Source organism: Cryptotermes secundus, unplaced genomic scaffold, assembly GCF_002891405.2.
Source record: "Cryptotermes secundus unplaced genomic scaffold, Csec_1.0 scaffold369, whole genome shotgun sequence".
Classification (NCBI taxonomy): domain Eukaryota; kingdom Metazoa; phylum Arthropoda; class Insecta; order Blattodea; family Kalotermitidae; genus Cryptotermes; species Cryptotermes secundus.
In genome coordinates, this window is record NW_019725844.1 from 1306831 (window position 1) to 1328149 (window position 21319).

The window sequence follows — 21319 nt, forward strand, 5'->3', positions numbered from 1 at the left end:
ATCAGCCGCCATTTTCCGACGGGCGTCATAACAGTACTGTTACATTCAAGGTCAGAACACATGATGCAGCGATGCTTGCGCTTTGAAATTTTAGACACCCACAGCTGAAACTTCAAGAAACTTAACGCCACAACTTGCCAACAGATGGCATTGCAGGGCAACATAAAAAAAGTGAGTCCTAATGGATCCTGGACACACTGTGTATATGTATGTAAAACATGAACATCATCTTCACTGAAGTATGTAAAATCTTATTGAACTTTTTTCTTTCTTTCAAAATGTGTGTGCTTCTTTGAAATACACGTTTGCACTCTTATATTACGATAGCCGGGTGTAGGAGTAAAGTTACTGAGAAGTTTAAAATTAAGACGGTTTAAATCTTTCTTCCGTCGTGACCGTATGCTGCGTTGTGCTTTCGAATCCTTTTGCGCCAGCACGTGGTGGTGGCAACTGAAGCAAGTTAATAACGCAGAGCAGTAGTCCGGAAACCTCCTATCCCCCGGGCTGTCGAATCCCAAGGGAGACGTGAGTATAGCTTATGCATGGCGCCGTGTACCTTACTGACATAACATTAACCCCTCAAGGCCTACATCAGACTGTCTCGTCTCATGGAGTCTTCACCTTTTAAAGCACAGCGGTGCATAAGAACGGTGTGTTTATATGGTTCTTATAACGCAAGAATAAGGGATAATTTCCTTATACAACATTAGTAGCAGTGCATTTTCTGTGAACTAGAAATTGATTTTTAGCCTACCTTCCTTATTTTGGAAGAAAAATAAAGTAGGCTTATGCAATCACAGTGCTGTCTGTGTATCCAACCTATCAGCTTTTGAGTGGCTGCCCTTGTGGGCCTTGGCCACTTTTTCAGTTTCTTAATCCTATACACAGTCGGTAGGACTCCCTGGACTGGGGATCAGCCCGTCGCAATCCCACTACCTACACAGAAAACTACACAAACAGAGTAAACGCGCACAGACATCCGTGCCTTGGGTGGGTTTCGAACGTATGATCCCAGCGTTCGAGCGAGCGAAGACAGTTCATGCCTTAGACTGTGCGGCCACTTCAAACGATGTTTTCCCTTTTTGCCGTGTCCGTCTGTTTTTCGTCTGAAACAATTTGGCGGGAGATAAAGAACGTATTAAGTAAATGTCATCACTTGTCATTTTCATATGGCATCTTCCAGTTATTAAGCCCTGTACATTTCCGAGGAGGTTTTCCATCCAAGAGTCTGTACACGATTACAACTTCTTCAGTGCATGCTGTTTGTTCCACAAATCTTGCCATTCGTGATTTCATGTTTAGGACTGTGGGCGAAGAGTGCAAGTTACAGGCTGCACTGAATGTAAATTTCGCGATTTCTCTGTTCATTCAGCCTCTTGTTGGATCAGATATTCGTTTTGCATGTTGCCATTAGACGTTATCAATACTATTGTTCACTCACAGTATTGATAACAGTAACATGGGAAGGCTGGTATAGCTGTAACGTTGTCCGGAAGTACCTGGTTTGAATCTCGACGGATTATCGGTTATATCTGAAATTCTTCGAGGTTGTAATTTCATTTCTCCATGCGGTTATTGGGACAGTACTTTGAAATAGCCCGCCTCTTCCTAATTCCTTACATATTGACTGTTCGTGATAGCCGTCTTGTCTGAACCTATGCTATATACCCTGCGCACTTGAAATTACTTTCTTAAATGGTGTTATCTACTACTACTACTACTACTACTACTACTATCACTTCTGTTGCTATACTACTACTACCACCACCGCTACTACTGCTATACTACTACCACCACCGCTACTACTGCTATACTACTACTGATTCTGCTATTACTACTACCACCACCACCACCACCACCACCACCACTACCGCTGCCGCCTCAACAACATAATATTAGGTTATGTAATTATGCTTATATTACCGTTTTATAGTCAGTCTACAAGTAAGATAATGTAGAGCTTTCAGTTAGTTAACGGATTTGTGCACGTTAGATACAGCTGGACGGCAGAATCGAGAATCTGCGGACTTTATGGGAACGTCTGTGTAGAGTCAGCGGTTGAATTTTGTTCCAGCATACTGTCACGTCGTTTTTTGCTTGAATGTGTGGACAGCTTGCGGGAAGCTCTCCGAAATTTGAAATCATTTTCCAGTGTTACATGAAGGCTTTATGAAACCGTGATGACGTTGGCCTACGGTTATTTTCAGCTTTGTGTAATGTTGTAGGGAACATCAATGTCAGTTTGGTTAGTGACTTCTCTCCGTCCGCTGCCTGACGCATTGCCCGCGTTTGTCCTGCCAATCGATGCTTCCCTTCCTGCAGTGGTCTCTTAGCAACATTTTCTACATTTCAAATTGGGTTTTCGGACTTTATCCATCGTCCTGGTTTTAAGATAACTAAGAAAAACACAACGTTTCGGAAACTGGATCTGTTTCCGTCCTCAGATGAAAGAAAACACCTATTCTGTTGGGTCCCTTAGAAAGAGTGATTGAGGCTAGCTCTTTCTATGGGACCCAATAGAGTAGGTGTTTTCCCCCACCTGAGGACGGAAATAGATCCAGTTTTCGAAACGTTGTGTTTTTCTTAGTTATCTCTGTGTTGTGCACCATCGTCAGAATCCTATAGTAACTACATTTAAAATGTTCATGTATTCACCTATTCTACGGGCACGCATCCCCTGCTTCGAAACAGAACTGAAATTAAGTTTTAGAAAAGTACGTAAATATAATCTCGTGACATACCACAAACTAAAATTTTCTTCACTTAAAATGTACTATCGAAATTACTTATTTCTGAACACAAGTGTAGACAGTATTATAAGAGTATACATGGCAGACTTAATAGCGGCATTCCATAGAAGGAGGTTTAGATGAATGTTAATATCCACCATGTTCAAATTACTTACGTGTAGGAAATATGGCTAATGTGAGAAAGGGAGGTGATGGCCTCTACTTCCGGGGGTATAATTAGGAGTACGATGGACTCTTCCCTAATGTCGGAAATTAAATTCGCATCAACTGTTGAAAGAATAAACAGTCATTATTAAGGCATCGTTGTTCGCTGTTATTACGCACACTGAAAGCAGATCGATATCTTGTTTAATATATACTTCGAAGCAGTGGCGGCTCGTGTCCATCACAACAGGTGAGGCCAGGACCGAATAAAATTTATCCCTTCTCGATGCCTGTATTTAAGGAAAGAAGAGATTTTTATTCTTATTTAAATGTTTACATTTTGAGGACGTAATTTTTATGTTACATGATGACAAACCAGTCCTCTCGTCAGGGAGGGCGCCCCACATGGACAAAACCGCAACTATCTGACGGTAACAAAAATTTGGTCCTCAGTCCCAGATGCGGCTTGACACCGACTTAACTGGCCGACGTGTCTTGGACTCTGAGTAAGTGGAGAGGCGAAGACCGCGCCATAGCTCAAGCGATTAGTCACTGGCTTCCCACCGCGGCGGCCCGGGTTCGATTCCGGGTCTGGTCAAGTGGGATTTGTGGTGGACAAAGTGGCACTGGGGCAGGTTTTCTCCGAGTACTTCGGTTTCCCCTTGCCAACCTTCATGCCACCATGGCACCCTCACCTATCATCTGGGGCTGGTACAATAGGCCAGAAGTGGCCGCAGTACAAGGGACTTAGTCCCACCCCACTAGCAGTAAAGAAACGTGGATAGGCGACAGTTGGAATAATAACTTAGCTGTGAGAGTGGCAACGGAAGCTGAGGAGTCATTATTATTGGGGAACCGTAACTGAGCAGCGGATAGTGAAGACAAACTGAGAAGACTTAGTGTTTGTTGTGGTGAGAAGTCGCTGAGGGTGTTTGAGAACAGGTTGCTGAGGAGAATATTTGGACCGAAGAGGAATAAAGTGACGGGAGGTTAGAGAAAACTGCATAATGAGGATCTTCATAACTTGTACTCTTCTCTAAGTATAATTAGAATGATCAAGTTTATGAGGATGAGTTGGGCAGGGCATGTAGCATGAATGGGAGAGGAGAAATGCATATAGGATATTGGTGGGAAAGCCGGAAGGAAGGAGACCACTGGGAAGACAAGACGTAGGTGGGTGAACAATATTAAAATGGATCATAGATAGGATGGGATGGTGTAGATTGGATTGATCTGGCTCAGGATAGGGACCAGTGGAGGGCTCTTGTGAACACGGCAGTGAACCTTCGGTTTCCATAAAATGCTGGGAAGTTCTTGAGTAGCTGCAGAATTGGCGGCTTCTCACGAAGGGATCGGCTCTCTGAGTGAGTGAGTGAGTGAGTGAGTGTGGTGAGAAGTCGAGTGCTTGAATTAGCGAGAGAGCTGTAATTACTTGTAGTTACAATATATGAGTTCAATAAATCCAGTTAACAATACAATCCAGTCCCTTGTCTCATCACTAACACGTGACAGTATGTCATATTAGAAGTTAAGTAACCGATGTTCGGTCCCCGAGAGGAATATTTGCAGAATTGTTATCAATATGTTCACAACAAATGTGTCTGTCCCTTGCCCAGTAATAATACGGTACAGTACATAGAGGAAGTTAAGAACTGACCGAGAGTGATAAAACAGTATGACTTGACTTTTACAGTAGATGATATTACTGTAAAATGTTGTAATAAGTGAGAGCAGTAACGTAATGCGGTCAGTAGAAACAGTGAATTTAAATGATGTTAAATTTAACGTCCTGTTGCACTGATTCATGTCCATGATGTGTATTTATGCTAACAGTCTTACAGTGCACACAATTTCACCTTTCTCTTCACTTTTACACTACATGTTTCAGCACTAATGTGCCATCTTCAGGTGTGTCTCTATGCACGTCAAACTACTGCACTGCATGCCATGAGGTCTTCATTCTAAAATGACTAAAATGTGTATTCGTCATGTATAACAATAAATTCTAAATACGAAAACCTTTCAGGATTCGTCATCCTTACGTCGTATCTCAAATACGCGAATCACGCCAATCCTCCTCTGTCGGAGCACTCTTGTATTGTGCTCTTTGTTGTGTCTTGCTCCTGTGACTGCGTGCGTTGTACTGCTGGATATGTGTGTGTGTGTGTGTGTGTGCTGTCTTCATTTTGATTGAGTTACGATGTTGTTGGGGTAGGTGGTGGGGTGTTGTTATGTTGTTCTGTGTAAATAGTGTGTAATTCGTGAAATATTGGGTTATATATTTCTTTATTTATATTGTTCATATGCGTGTTTTTCTTTGTCGTTCTGTATAGTATATGATAGTTTTCCAATGTGTTTAAGTATTGCCCTTTCTTATTTGTTGCTATGATATCCAAAGTGTTTTCTGTTGTACCATATGTTTAATATGTGTTCTGAGTATCCTGTATTACTGTTATTGTGTCTTATGTCATGTATGTGTTCTTTATATCTGGTATTAAATTTCCTCCCAGTTTGTCCTATATATTCCTTGGGGCAATCTAGGCATTTCATACTGTATATGCCACTATTGTTATATTTATTTATTCGTGGTCTTGATTTTAATTTATGTTGTAAATTGTTCTTAGTTTTAAATGCTATTTTTAACATTTAGAAATTATTGTTATACATGACGAATACAAATTTTAGTCATTTTAGAATGAAGACGTCATGGCATGCAGTGCAGTAGTTTGACGTGCATAGAGACACACCTGAAGATGGCACATTAGTGCGAAACATGTAGTGTAAAAGTGAAGAGAAAGGTGAAATTGTGTGCACTGTAAGACTGTTAGCATAAATACACATCATGGAATTTAAATGGGTTATATTTTAGAGTCCCTCTCGTTGGTGCCTCCACCTTATCGTGGTGAGGGGGTTTGAGTATGCCAAGGACCCTGAGAGCTATACCAGCGGTAGCGTAACTACTGGCAGGGCCTCCTTTGCTGGACAGGTCAAAGGGTAGGCATCAGACGAAGAGGGACACCAAAAACCAAAAACTGATGCCGGAAGCAGCGTCATCAGTAGCGACTTGAAGCACAGAGCAAATGATGCTCGAGATGGTTCAAGTTCGTATAGCAACAGGCGTGACCAGAGTGGTTTGAACGGCTGTTGTACTGCGATGTGGAAAGCAAAGGGAAAAAGTACCACATTATCACTTTTCCTGGATAGTCTCTTTCCAAACACAGAGACACCATGTATGCGAACCAGAAGACGTAAGAAGATGCTGGATGACCTTGGGGACAGAAGAGGATATTCTCATTTGAAGGAGAAATCTCTAGATCGCATTAAGTGGAGAAACTGTTTTGGGAGAGACTGTGGACCTGTCATCTGACAGATTACTGATGAATGAATGAATTTTAGAGTAGTTGTAATTCATATACCAAACGGAACTACTGAGACTCATGTTCTAAGACTAAGTGATGCCTATTAAATCTAAGAGAGCTACACACGTAACATATCTCCTCTCTTAATGCTGTACGTGAGTAATGTGTAAGGGATCGACATTACATTATCGATGCAGAAGGAGTATTAGAAATAGCGGATGAATTTTAAGATGATCGAATCTCGTTATGTGACATTTCACTCTATAGTGTCGGGTACATAATAGTGTCAAGTTTCGTGACATATTTATACGTCAGAATAGGAAATAATGCCGGAAAGCGAAGTTTCAAACTCCTTTTTGTAACTGTCATTCGAAGCACAGCATTCGGAAGATATAATCGATCCGGCTCCCTTCTGAAGGAGTCCGGCAGCAGCAAACTCCGCAGCATCTTACCCGGCAGTTCTTAGGCAGACATACCCAGTGGAATGTGATAAATCACGGAAACGACTTTTAAGTATTAGTGTAGCCAGAGACAGGACTTTGCTGCGAAAGCAAATTGTAATTTGTAGGTTGGTTTCCCAGACAGTACATCGCATGCACAAAAGCGCATCTCAGATTCGAATTCTGAAGCATTGGAATCATATTCACCTTAACAGCATCTTTGTTATTTAAGATAATTTAACATTGAAGAATGCTGTCTTCTGGAATCTGGCGCCGTGTATGTATTGTGTGAACCGACGTTTTAGAGGAGCGTATCACCTCCATCAACAGGATAGAAAGATTTTTTCGCCCTGAAGATGGAGGCGATACGCTCCTCCGAAACATCGGCTCACACAAGATCTACACGGATCCACATCCCAGAAGACGGCACTCTTCATAGTGACCGCAGTGGATACCTCAGATCTTACATATTTTAATATTATTAGGCCTGCCGTTCTAGAAAATCGAAATTAACCGCCGTGGGGATTCGTTGCGCTGACCACGCGACACCCTCTGTCTGCTGAAGTTGGCGGTCGCACGGTCGGTATAGTTCGCTTGCTCACTAAAGCTACGGAGTTTGGTTTATTATATAGGCCTGTAACGATTTCAGAGTTTCGCGCTGTGGGCATTTTTTCAGTTTTTAACACATGAATCATTTTTCATACAGAATTTATAGTGATACAGTGGTATAGCATTTGACACGAGTAATTCCGATGGTTGTTATCGCCGTCGGCATAAAATCGAAATAGATTTGACGCGGCCACCGTGCTGTTGTGTTTTATACATAAGTTTAAATGTGATCTCCACAAAAATTGCATGTTTTTCGAATATCTGTTATCCCCTCCCCCCAAAAAATTTCAGCATACGAAATTAAGTGGCGCTTGTGTTGCTTTTTCCCTCAAAGTTCCGCACGACCGCTGTTTTCATATTATTGATTGCAGGATTTAAATGTGTGGTCCTGGAGGCGGGTTGACTTACAGTGGCATGATGCCAATTCCGTGAATTGCTTGAAACGTTTTGAGAGGGTGAACAGGCGCATTGACGAAAGGACGGGCACATGGGCATGATCTAAGCGTGCCATTCGTTAAAAACGAAAGACGTCACAATCGCAGAATGAAAAGGCGTACGTTTCTTGGGGAACGGATTCATGTTGGTGTCTCGAAGCAGGCAACATGTCTAAAGAGAGTGTCTTGTTTCGCCATAAAATATCTGTGCGCACTCTGACATAGTGTACCACTAGTTCCTTCCATATTCTTCCCTGTTTACCATTTACAGTAGTTTTTAAACACCATAGGAACGATATGATGTTCGCAGTCCAAATAACGCATTACCAAATATGGATGAGGGCAGGTCTGGACCAGCGGTCGCCATACTTTTTTTTTTAATGTGCAACGAGGAGAAACCAGTGTATGTTGTTTGGTAGGTCCCGTTTTGCTTTGAGATCGGCAGCAAACACATTGTCAAGGTAAAAAAATGGAAAGGTGAAGTTGTCCCTGTGCTTAACTAATTAAGTACTACGTCATGTGGACGTATGGGGGAGTGGATGCATAATCCACATTTTCTAGACCTCGGCACTAGTTTGAGGTGAGTGGTCAGCTTTACGCCCCGGCCGCTTCCTCCCGGGAAAGAGCCCCATATACCCGTTATGTAGGAGTTTGGGTGGACCCCAGAGCCGGTCCGGTGTGAACAAACAAATTGTCAGTGCTTTTATAATTGTCGCTGGCATCCAGGAACCCTTCCACAGGCAGCAGGTCCAGCGGACGTTCGACTACCGATCCCTGGTCTTGACGTTCAATACTGACAGCTGGCACGCTGGGCCTTCCGCTGTTTCATTGTTGTGATGAAACTAAAATCATACGCTGGATATAAACGAACCCAGGGTTAGTGACATTCTATGTTGTGTGTCACTCCAGCATAACTTCAGTTTGATTTGTTGTCACTGGACAGCTGTCGCGTCACTTCGCGAGTGCGTGATGTCGGGCGGAGTTAAAACCGACGGTTTTTGAGAGAGCGTATTGGGATTTGTGTACAGTGCTGTCGTATTTTATGCGAATTTGAAATAGTACGGTACTAAAAATATTAATGAAATCTAATTTTAGGCTCAAAGTTTGAAATAATGCGAATTTATCTTACTTACTTACTCATGGAGCTGAGCCCTTCTGGAGGAGCCGCCAATTCTGCAGCTACTCAAGAATTTCCCAGCATTTTATGGAACCCGAAGGTTCATCACCGTGTTCACAAGAGCCCTCCACTGGTCCCTATCTTGAGCCAGATCTATCCAATCCATCCCATCCTATCTCTCTAAGATCCATTCTAATATTGTCCACCCACCTACGCCCTGGTCTTCCCTGTGGTCTCTTTCCTTCTGGCTTTCCCACCAATATCATATATGCATTTCTCGTCTCCCCCATTCGTGTTACATGACCTTCCCACCTCATCCTCCTTGACTTAATCATTCTAATTATACTTGGAGAAGAGTACAAGTTATGAAGCTCCTCATTATGCAGTTTTCTCCAACCTCCTGTCACTTCATCTCTCTTCGGTCCAAATATTCTCCTCAACACACTGTTCTCAAACACCCTCAGTCTATGTTCCTCCCTTAATGTCAGAGACCAAGTTTCACACCCATACAGAACCACAGACAAAATTATAGTTTTCTATATTNATAATAATAATAATAATAATAATAATAATAATAATATCACGTATGAGGGGTTCCGTGACGAATAATAATTCTTACTGTATTTATCTCATCCTTGATTCGATCCGTGTAATATTTATGAAATTTGCATTTGGTAGTTTTCTACATCCTTCTGTTACTTCATTCTTTACCGCACCGTTTTTCAAAAACCATGAACACGTGTGTTAACCTTCTGTTAAGTTGAGAGATCAAGTTTGGTATGTGACGCTTTGTCACAAGGTAACCCAGCCATGAAGATGGAGGCACGACGTTTCTCTGAATCGCGCAAGTTCCACAGCCATGCAAAACAATACGAAGAGTAGTATTTTCATTTTGTTTTTGGATGGGAACGGGGGAGACAAGTTCTGAACAGAATGGAAGCAAGTAGGCCTATGCTCCGAATTTAATCAACTCCCGACTTCTTCGTGAATGTAGGTTAATTTTTAATTTATTTCAATTACAAAGCATTTCAATTTTGCTACATTTTGGAAATTTTTATCACTTACGTTTTTTATTATTATGTGGCCCTGTATTCTTATGACAGTAGAAGGACGTACACTAATTTACTATTCGTTTACTTTAAGGCCCACCTCATTAGCATATAATGCAGTTATATTGTTTTCTCTGTATGAATTTTGCATTTTCGCCTCCTAGCTTAACATCAGCATAGACGAGACCCCGATGCATTCCTTTCAATTATAATTTCTTATTATTGTGCTGGGGCCATACTGAATGTACTTGCTCTCGTCCGATCACTGCATTTAAGCAGCATTGGGTGTGGTGTGAACTTGGATGGGTAACCGCTGGGGAACATCACTGTCGTTGGCTTTGCAGAGCCCTTCTCGAAGAACCAAATCACCCGACTTTCTAACCGGAACCTTAGCCGTCACCTCCCTAAAAGTAGCATATTCTGCTCGCAGTCGGGGACCCGACGCTGTCAGTATGGCGACCAGCTGCAGGCTAGAACACCGGGGAATGTGCGTTCGATACTCATTAGGGACACATGTCTTGTTTTTCACCATAGGGTCCAAATGGGCTCTGGGGCCTCCCCAAATCTCCCATGAGTGGGTACTGGGGGCGCCTTCCCTGGGCGTAAAGTGGCTGTTGCACGAAGCTGGCCACATCTAATGCCGCGGTTAAAATGTATGGATTTTACATACATATTTGCGAATTATTTAACGATGATTTGAGTATATAGTACCTAATGGTACAACGGTTACTGAATGCTGAGTTGGGATGGATGCGGAAGGAAGCTGTCGATGCGAATCTATCCTGGAATTTACCTAGGGGGACTGAGGAGAACCATGAAAAGCCCTGCGAAGATTTGAGTTGACAATTCCTGAATACAATCCAAAAACTTTACTGCTGGAGCCAACTAACTTTTTAGATGAATGAGTGGAGCTATATCTCCGCTTCCCCATACGTCTTGGGGCTTGTTGCACTTCGACTATTCTTTACCAGTCCCTTTTAGTGGTACATTTTAACGTGAAGCTTAAGGGCTGTGGTGATTTGTTTAGGAATGTTCTGAGCGGGAATGGCATCTGACATGTTTACGGACTTCACTTCAGGTTTGGTTCTGTTGAACACAGAAGAACTGCAAATGCAATTTAAATGAGGGATTCAAAGGAGACATGTTCGAATGTGACGACAGATAAAGTTCTGGCGCACACAGTTCCACTGTCGAGCTAGTTGCTTCAAGTGTTGGAGCATTAGACGGCAGTCAATTAACGAGAGACGTACTGAAAGTGTGGAGCTGACAGGGAGGAAATCTAAGATGTACGCCATAGCCTTGGCCTGTCTATGTCAGCATTTCCTTTCGAACTTCAGTACCTACACTTCTATTTTTGCTGACCTTTGTTTCAAATTTCGTCCTCATTAAGGGTTCCTCTTAACCTTTCTGTACCAAGCTAATCGGTTTCAAGTTTTATTTCTCGAAGCCATGTAAGCGAGCTGCTTATTTCTGTGACCCATCCACAGGCATCCATATTACACAGACTGGTGACGCACGAACTTTCCTTTCGAAGGTTCGCATTGACAAACCGCCCATTGTGGGCGCAAACTGTAGAATGCAAAGAATAACCGGATTTTTACTTGCTGTTACTGCTTTCGTAAAGAAAGCCGAATGGAGTTTTTGAAGTATTCTATAGCAAGCAGTTCTGGGAAGAACACGCAGGCGAACAGCAACGTGATCTCATAAGCCTCCTTTTATTTTATATTTCAAAATAAGAAAAGTCGGTTAAAAGGCATTACAATTCCTTAGTAATGCAAATGAAACTTTATAAATAAGAAAATATATCAAAATGTTTGACCGTCGATCGTGAATTGCATCCGCAAGGCATTTCAAGTTGGGTGTGATGCTTCCTGTGATCAGCTTAAAGTTTGACAGGATTCTCATCTGTCAACCGGATCTGTTGTATATATTTAGCTTTATGTTTGTATAAAGAAACATACTTAATATAATTAATATAATTATAACATATAATATAATATATTTATAATATATAAATAATATAAGACGCCATCAGTAACTATGCCCAAAAGTTTAGGCAGTTCCAAATTATGATTCTGTAGTATAATGACAACGCCTGAACAAAACACAACTTCTCTGTCTTGTATGGCCTTGAATCTATAACCTCTTCAAACATTTCTAAAGTAGACTTACACCACTTCCAAATACCATATTTACGCATGTATAGGCCGCACATTTTTTGCCAAAAATTCAAGAGGAAAACTGGGGTGCGGCTTATATTCGAAATATTCGAAATCACACTTCATTTAAAAAAAATTATATTCATAATTAGTAATACAGGGTGTTCTACTCCTGAAATAATATTCCAAGAAAATTATTTTTTCTATAATTTCTGTCTGAAAACTGTGCTGCGGCCTATACATGCGTAAATACGGTATATACATTTGTGCAGTTGAGGTGATGTCCGTTGACTTCCCAACATCCAGTGAATAGTAAACACACTTGTTGAATGTCTTGGAAAATTGAATTTCAACATGGATTGAAATATCGGCTACCCACCCTTATGAAGCCATTCGGTTCACATCGACGGCTCAAACTATTCAGTGCAGTTGCTGAACAAAGCTTCTGTAGTGTAACAAAATCGCCTTCAGTGAACTGCGTCGATGACTTGACAGTTCAGTGGGATACGTCAGAACTCACTTCATTGGCTTCTTCTGAAGAGTCGGGGCTTTCTGCTGGACTTTAAGTGACCGAATTAGAGAAATTACTTTTGTGGTCCGAAGTCTACGGGATACTTTTCGTTGAAATCCAAACATATGCTCATTTCCTCCGTAGAGGTGATGACCGTTGACTCATCAGCGGCCAGGGAATAATAAACACATTTGTTGAATACCTTGGAGAATTGATTTTCAGCTTGTCTTGAATTACTACCTACCTGCCTTTAAATTGTCATTCGGTTCAACTGACGTATTCCAACTGTTTCGCTTAGTTGGTGTAACAGAGCTTTCCTAGAAGGTTCTTTCTTCTATAACACTTCTTAATCCGTTGAAAGTCAACCGACGTTTCGGAGGAACGGGAACTACACGGCGTTATATCCTAGAAGATAGAACTCATCATGAATACGTATGTGAAAACATCAAATCCCACACAGATTTCGTTACTTGTTGCCAATCTGTTTTTGTTGCTGCAAAACCACCTTCAGTAAGATGCCTCGATGACTTTACAGTTAAGTAGCTATGTTAAAACTGACTCCAGCGGCTTGTTTTGGAGGATCGGGATAGGGCTGCTTTGAAATGTCTCGTTGGATTTTCAGTGCCCGAAGTAGGTAATATATTATGGCATGTCGACGGTTGCAAGGCAACGACGGTGAAAAAAGCAACTATACGACAGCCGTTTGTAAGTACCGGCTCCGACAATAGATACGAACGCAAGATGTCCACGGCAACAGTTGCACTGCAACAGAGGAGCGATGTTTTCTACGCGGTTCATGCCGAAATGTGATAAGCAGGAAGTTAGGAAGTGAAGAGTTGATTGGTGAGTTAGTCAGAGAACTGCAGTTCAGTCGTTGTTAGCTGTTGATGTGAGAAGTTGGTAGCTGACGGGAACCCAGAGGAAGGGGGAAGTGCATCGTTGAAGCCGCTACCAGGCAACGGCTAGTGGAGACTGTAACAGGCTGAGAACACTAGTCTGTGTGTGGCAGTGATTTGTAAAGTTTAGTCACGAGTTTTGTTTCCAAGAATTCAGTAAATCCGATTATCAGTCCAAAACCCCGTCTATAGCCACTCTATCACGTGACAGTATTTTTTTGCCTTATGAAGTCTCCAGAATACTTTTAGTTGAAATCTGAAAATATAGTTTCAGAATGTTTCCTCGGGTTGTGCTCTTCGGACACGCTTATGGTTTGCTTACACCGCTCGTTGATGGCGCTGCTTTTATTTTCAACAGGACAGTACTTTTCTCTTCATGTGCTCTTGAAGTAAGCTGTTTCCTTCATCTGGCTTTCGACCTTCCTCACAGAAAGGCATCTAAGGACGTCTGAATGGAGATGTACTGAAAGTATTTATAATATGCGGACCTCAGAACTGAGCAACATTAAAATATACGTCTAACCACATAACTTTGTGTCACGTAACTTTTATTTTTGGTGGGCAGCTTAAAGTACACTTAGGGATCGCAGGCTGTGCACTAGTGTTGCATACTCGTGTTATCGTCATCAGGAGGATGATTTCATGGGTTGCGCAGAATCTTAATATCATCGTGGCCTACTTTAACATACGATCCCAGCATCCATCTGGAAGAGCCGAGGTGAAATCCACAACATTCCCTATGAAACACACACGTGTATGTGTGTGCGCGCGCATGTGCTTGTGTATGTGTGTGTGTGTGTGTGTGGATACACGTGCTAGCGCGCTCAGCGAAAATAGCGAATGAAAATCAAGACCGACGAGTTGAAGAATTGTTGAATTTATTCGTTAGTATTCGAGCCCGCTCTTTTGTCTGTTTTTTTTTCCTCCACAGATGTCGAACAGTAAATTTGTAACTGGCGCGGGTATGAGGGCCTCTGTTAACGCGACACTGGCGTGTTTGAATTCGTCATGTCGGAAAAGATTAGAACGAAATACAATTATAGAGGAGGGAGTTGGTGCGGTTTCTCTTGTGGAAATATGTGTGACGTAGAATTTTTGTCTGACTGGTAAACTGAACCAGTGTTTGTTGACCCATATAGACCTATATATAGTGCTCTTTTCAGTCCATACTTAAACAATTAATGCGTACCGGTCCAATTCGTTAAAAAGTTGAAAGTCGTACATCTGCCGATGCATTTTAGTTTCGGACTTCAGGCTAAAGCCGAGCGTGAGAATGCCGGCAAACACGATTTTAGGAATTGGCTCCTGCCTGTATACAGGTAAAGTCCCTGTGCTAACTAATTAATTACTGCACCATGAAGACGTACGGGGAGTCGATATATAGATCCGTGTATTGTTGATATCGATACTAGTTGGAGGTGAGTGGTCAGCTTCACGCCCCGGCAGCTTTATTCCCGGGGAAAGAGCCCGTGGTACCTATTGGATTTGAGGCTGGTTAGGCTCCAAAGTCGGTCTGGACTACGTGCAGAAGGGAAAATTTTTGATCCTACTGGGACTGGAACTCTGATCCCTTGGTCGTCCAGCCCGTAGCCAGTCGCTATACCGACTGAGCTATCCCGGCTGTTTATATACAGGGCGAATGTTAAATACATTTCTTAAATATAAGCGCCCTGTTCTACGCTTTTAGGCAAGCAGGAACATTCATATAAATATATTGTCTGAACCGCTGTATTAGCGAAATGCGGCAACTACAATGCAGCGCCGCAAAACGGATAAGGCAGTAATTCAGTCTACAGACTTGTCTGAGGTCGGCCATTGCTGTTGATCTGGTCGTATTTAGACAGTTACTAGCCACGTCGGTGGGTAGGGCGAACGGACCAGTTGTTTGGCCTCCGCAATCACCCGATCTCATTCCTGCCGATTATACGTGTACTAGTGGAGCCGTCTGAAGAACATTTTGTACGCCCAACGATGTGAACACGGTGGCCAAGATGTGGAATGCCATTGAAGCGGTTGGGACTACAGTACGCAGCATGCCTGACGTCTTTCAGCAGACCAGGAATCCATGGCGCAGCAGAGCGCATTTATGCATTGTCTGTACGGGCAAGGGCACACCAAGGAAACTGGCAACCGCAACGCAACCACAATTTCCGAAAACTGTTATCAGCCTGAGTTCAATACATGTTACTGAATGGGCAGCGCAAATTGAGGAAACCGCATTACCGTTTCCTCAATTTGCGCCGCTTCTTTCAGTAACATGTGTTGAACTCAGGCTGATAACAATTCTCGGAAATTGCGGTTGCGTTGCGGTTGTCAGTTTCCTTGGTGTGCTCAACCATTTCATCGTGTTTCGTAATCATTTAGTAACTGGCTAGATACCGTTCACAGCTACTAAACTCTACCCACAGCTGTGTTATAAGTACGCGTTTCTTTCCTTGTGCTTCCTGTTGCCGTGTCTCGCTAACGGTGTTGCGACCATAAATTTATATGACTGTTTCTGCTTGCCTGAAAGTATAGAACAAGATGCATATATTTACTCACCTTGTATATTTATATGTATATTTGTGTGTTTGTAATGAAATTAGACTCTTAACAAACAGCGAATTTTTCGTTAACTTCATCCACGCCATATTTCAATTCTAAGAAATCTTTATTCACCTGAATAGTTAAGTGTCTGTGACATGGTCTATCTCATCGGATAGAATAAACGAATTAGCATTACAGTATGAAGATCATTACGTAGTTTTCTCCAGGTCTGTGTTTGCTTCTTCCCCATTAATCTAAGTCTATGCTGAATGTTCTCATACATTCTCAGTTCATGCCCTCCTCAATATCGGGCAGTACGCTTTACGCCCGAGTAAAACATAGGATTCAGTCCATTCTGCATTGGTAAGAACAGGAATGCAGACTCAGGAGTTCAGGAGTGTTCACCCGCTGTGCTGCAGGACACGTGAGTGGGAGCTCCAAGCACAGAGTTTCCGCTGTCCCAGCAGCCACACACAATCAGAGCGAGTGCGCAGCATTCACGTGTCTCAGCTGAGCTGAACTTCATTCATCACAGCTAACTGATAGGGCTTAGCGCAACGGCTACGAAGCAGAAACAGATAACTGATCGCGGGAAATGCTGACAGCCAACTTAATCCCCACGGCCGAAGTCTGTTTTTCATTTACTCCCGGAAAGGGGAGGGAGCCTTTGTGGAGCATAGTTATACTTGAGAAGGTAGTCAAGAAATGCATTGTTTTTGTGGAATCCGGAGGTTCCATCATCGTCACTGAACTTTATCATGAACCGCATGAATCCGGTTCACGTGCAACACAAGTGAGATCCATTTTAACGTTGAAGATTTCTGTTTTTCCGATGTAAAGCCGTGTACTCCGGTAAAAACCAACGTTTCGAAGAAGCATACCGTCTCCATCTTCAAATTCGAAGAGTTAGCGAGACGGAAATATCCCTGCTTGCCCTCTGCTTCTTGCCATACTTATTCTTGACCCTGAAGATAAGAGGCGATATTGTATCTGTGGGTTGCGAACCACGTATTGGGAATCTAGACCACTGTCAAAATTATTAGTTTAGTTATATCTAGACAATTATTTGAAAGGAAATTGTTGTGTAGTTATCATGGGAAATAATTAAATGGATGTCGCGACCAGAGAGGTCAGGTAAACAATTATATTTCCAGTAGCGTTTGAACTGGAGCAAATATTGTAATGAGAAGGTAAAGACCCTTGGGGGTAGAGAGAAATTGTGAGTGCTTTGGTACGCCACGTCACGGAAATTTCCTTATTGAGGAATTTATAAATCTCCTGAAAATTAGGAAGGGGAGATATCTTCAGACATTCAGTAGGGGCAGCTATGCTGTCACTCACCTTCAGCCTCAGACTTTAGTTCGAATCTTTTCTCCTGGGTGCCCGAACTCATAAAGTTCATCATTTATCCACAAGCGAAAATTGTTCTGTGGGCTAAACCACTCTTAGACGACGCCTTACCCAGCGGCTCCTGAACGGAACAGTATCCGCTCGGCTCGTCTGTAAGTGGTTATTTCGAAGTGGGGGGCAAGGACCCAGCGACCCACAGTCAGGGATGCTACAATGTGTTCCTCCGAAATGTCGGTTGATTTTACCTTTCCAAACCGCGTTACATCCCAGGAGACAGAGTTTTCATAGTCGCCGTTGCGAGAACCTGAAATTCAACATTTGAACATTATCCTCCATCTATACCTAGGTCTCTCAAGAGGTAGATGGAGGTTTTACAGACGACGATAATGATGCATACTGAATCACTTCATTCGATTACATTATCTGGTCTAAGTGGATAATGGACCTTATGTGACCAACCAAAAGCAAATGGTACATGCCGATAAATGGCACTAAATACACAATTTCAGCGTTGCTTAATTCAGATGTAGGCACGGTACAAGCGTATATACACAGTGTGTCCAGGTTCTGTTAGGACTGTGTTCATTAAAACTACAAGACGTGAATTATTTTCAAAATTTCACTCTTTTTATTCAAAATAGTCTCGTTCTGAATCAATACCTAGCTGGAATCGATTGAAAAGTTTTCGAAAACAGTCACTGTACTCCTTTTGTGGAATTGCATTTAAAACTGCGATACATTCCCTTTGGATGTCCTGGATGGTGTCGTGACGGTCTCCTTCCATCGCCAACTTAACTTCTGGGAACAACCAGAAATCTGCTGGAGCCAAATATGGCGAATACAGAGGATGCTCAAGGACTGTGATCCATTTTCTGGCCAAAAATTCGCGCACGATCTTCGATTTGTGGGGTGGGGCATTGTGGTGGAGGAGCGACCAGGAGCCTTGTTCTCGATAATAATCATAATTCACTGTTTGTCTTTATGAGAGAAATTCCTTGTGAATGTGATTATAGACAGGCACAGCTGAAACTTCAAGAATCTTAACGCTACAACTCGCCAACAGATGGCATTGCAGGAAAAAAAAAGTCCTATCGCATCCTGGACACACCGTGTAAATCTTCAGTGCATATACGTTCAGGCGATTCTGGATTGTTCTGTGTAGGACTCCCACCTGAAGAACCTTCTGCTCAAGTAACAGCGCTGTGGTGGTTCCTGCTTTGTTTCACCCGTCACTCAACGATTTATACTCTGGGACTACAGCAGGCAAAAATTTAATTGTTTAATTGAACTTTTACCAACATGGTAAGAGACCGTCCTTAGGATTATGAAAGATCAGGCAATTAGTGTTTCATATAAAACGAACCAGCCTCTGCAATTGTATTCTTTTGTTTCGACTTATTACCGATTTTGTTGCCTGTCGAAATAGTCGCGGCCTTATCTCGGTTTACAGTTTCTAATCAGGCTCTTATATTGCTTGCTTCATTGTGTCTGTGCACTCTGATCTTGTAAATACATTAATCTGGTCCTGTGACTTTTGTTACTGAAATCCGTCCGAGGAACGCGCCTGGAGAAAACTGAAGTGCTGAGCTCTGACATAGTGATCATTTAAGGCTAGTGTCTTATGTGAAATCCTTTATTTTCTAAATAAAATCATTGGCTGATTAAAGTAACACGAAGAAGACGAAGTTGGAAGTAGAAAACTGAGGATTTGAGGGGCAATTGGCCGAGAATTCTTTCGTTATGTTTTAGGACAAAGGCAGTAGCGTATGCGTGACAGGAAGCCAACGTGTAGCGTGCCAAAAGAGTTCAACTTGAGACAAGACTTTGAAACTAAACATTCAGACTTGAACTAAAAATATTTTGTTAATGTAATTTAGTAAAGATCTGTTTACTTATTGCTCCATTGTGGTCCTCTGATTTGTAACATCGCATAGTTCAGAGAGATCTTGACATCAGTGAAATATTCCGCCTCCATATTCAGGGTCGAGGAATAAGCAAAGCAAGAAACTATCGCCACAACATTTCAAATGTGTGTATTTACACAAAGCGTAACATCTAATTCTGAAATGTATGAGGAGATTGTAGATCTCCATTAAGTGCGAATGAAATCAGAGGGGCTGGATTTCGTCCATGGATTACTGTGCAGCCTTCAACATAATTATTTGAAACTATCCAAGCTTGTGTGCAGACATACTACTGATGTGTCTTGTGTGATTGGCTCCAAAAGTGGTACAGTGTTGATTTACAAATACACTTGGTCGTCGACTTACGACCACAAAAAAATGAAAAATAAAAGATGATTAAAATGTAAAAGCTTTTAAAAATAAATTATAAAGACGATAAAAAGATTAAAAAGGTAAAAAATACTGTTAATAAATATATGGCCGACATACGACCAGATCGACTTACGACCTCTCAGTCAGAACGGAAGTCGGTCCGTAAGTCGACGACCAAGTGTATATGCACGCGCTAGTTCTGAAAAATGAATTAATACGTTACGTCTTCAACAATACCCAGTTGGAAAAGCTCTCGGATTTAAACAAATCATGACTTATATCAGGGCATTTAATTTATTAGGTCACGTCGGCTGAGCCACTGGCAAATCCAGGCGTTCCTTAACAAAATGAAGTGTAAATATGGCGGTACTGTGCACTACTTTGAAGTTCATTGGCTAAGCAAAGTTCAGGATCTGTTACGTTTTCTGCCACTATTAGACGAAATCACCTTGTTATTCGAACCGAACAGCCAGTCAATGATTTTGAAGGTTCAAGTTGGATATGTGGTCTCGCCTTCTTGAGTAGACAATCATGGGCGCTGACAGTAACCCAAAGAGCGAACTACAGGGGAATGCCCACTTGTAAGTGAACTGTAGGGTGTTGTATTGGGCCTCTGAATGAAAATATTATTTTTCTTTTCATTTACAGTTCTGGGAGTCTCGGATCTGTTCTTGGAAAAATGCAGGCTATGTATAAATTGTGTAATAGGTCATACGAAGTACATAAATATGAAGCTATTCCTGTAACAGGTTGTGGAGGCACATATGGTTGTGAGACGTCGAGGTTCCCACATTTCTAGACAATTGGCACATGGATGGCGGTGGAGTTGTCAGCCTTATGCCCTGGCCGCCCTTTACCACCAGGAAGATTCCTGGTGGTCATAGAGGCTGAGTCGACCCCAAGGCCGTACTGCGGCTAGAAGGATTAGGCCAAATGTGTAAAATAAAATAAAGTGCATACCGGCAGTGGGGAAGGAATGACTTCAGAATCCTGTAGACACTTCTGATGATCTAGCAGAGAGCCCCAGGAGAATTACTGTGCACCTTCTCGGAATTTGTCTGCATGTTTCATTGTTCGTAACGACAGTTATGACACCTAAAGGCGTTGGAAGTAGCTTCGTTTGGAGCTAAATGGATGACGTCTATCCACGTCTTTGCTCATTTTTACAGCCCTGACCTTAGATGGTAATTCGGCTGCAGCACTGTTATGGAACTATGTGATTGGTTTGTGTGTCGACAATTGCTTCTTTTTTACTTATTGAGGCGACTGTGTACAGGAACCAAGGGAAGTAGTGACGAGAGAGTAAGAGAGGAGTACCAGTAGCAGAGGCATCAGTAGTTCGTCTGTGTGTTGGTAGGGTGACTTCCCACCAGGGTGAGAGATAATCGATAAGCCCGACCCCGTCTCTCTCCCTTTCTCTAGCACAGCATACGGGAGCAGACGGTTCTGCCATCGTTTCTGACTACTCGAGCACCACCCACCCTCTCACCCTTCGTCCGCCATCCAGTGAAGAACATCGTCTGTTACTCCGTCGGGGATCACAGGCGGGAAATTGAGGAAAGCACGAATATTTGCTTTGTCACTTCTTCCAAGAGATTCGAATTTTTAGCTTAACTGCACTGACAGACTGTGCGATAAAAGTGGATTCCGAGATTAGGAGACTGTGTTGCAGCTTGGTCACTCACTTGTTAGAAGACCG